This window comes from Rattus norvegicus, chromosome 7 (assembly GCF_021556685.1).
Source record: "Rattus norvegicus strain SHRSP/BbbUtx chromosome 7, alternate assembly SHRSP_T2T, whole genome shotgun sequence".
NCBI classification, from domain to species: domain Eukaryota; kingdom Metazoa; phylum Chordata; class Mammalia; order Rodentia; family Muridae; genus Rattus; species Rattus norvegicus.
Window position 1 is genome coordinate 139279746 of NC_141540.1, and position 1038 is coordinate 139280783.

The window sequence follows — 1038 nt, forward strand, 5'->3', positions numbered from 1 at the left end:
GAAGGCTGAACAGAATTAGAAGTCCTGCCCCTAGATGAAGAGCCACGGCCAGTTGATGCCTCTAAGTGATAGAGTCATTTTTGCTCAGTGACGCGTCTATTGGTAGGTCTCATGGACCGTCCTTCTCCCGTGTGCATGTCGGCAGCGCTAATTGGTCTCAGTAATAGAAATGTCTTTAAGGAGAGGGCATGAATTTGGATGGGACATGTTGGGTGGAATCCCAGGGAGTGGGAAGGTAAAATTTGTCATAGACAATTCTTTGGTATAAATATAATTTTACTATTCACTTACAATCAAAGCAAACTTACATATTAATGCAATGGATATGATTCTTTATGTTTTTACACAAAGAACTGTATCCTGGGCTAGGGAGAAGGGCTCACTGAGCAAAAAGCAAACACACACACAATGCCCAGGCCTCGAGCTAGTCCTGCTGAAGCGTCAATCTCTAGGATTAGTGAGAGATCCTGTCTCCAGAAATATGGTGGAGAGCAATAGAGGAAGGCACATGGTGGCCCCAGGCTTACACACATGCTTACACACACACACACACACACACACACACGCACACACACACCCCTGAGCACACACATGCACACACATGTACACATACCTGAACATATGTGCACACATGTGTGTACATGTACCTGATCACACACGTGTATATGTACCTGAACACATGCACACGCATGCATGTGTACATGTACCTGAACATAAACACACATGCATGCACATGTGTACATGCACCTGAACACACATGCACAAACATGTGTGTACATGTACCTGAACATATGTATACATACACACATGTAAGTGCACCTGGTGTACACATACCTAAACATATGCACACACATACACACACACACACACACACACACGTGTGGCACACAGTCGTCTTCTGCTGCCTGCAGATCAAGATGTAGAACTCTCAACTCCTTCTCCAGCACCGTGTCTGCCTGCACGCTGCCACCCTTCCCACCATGACGGTAATGGACTGAACCTCTGAACTGTAAGCCGGCCCCCAATTAAATGTTTTCC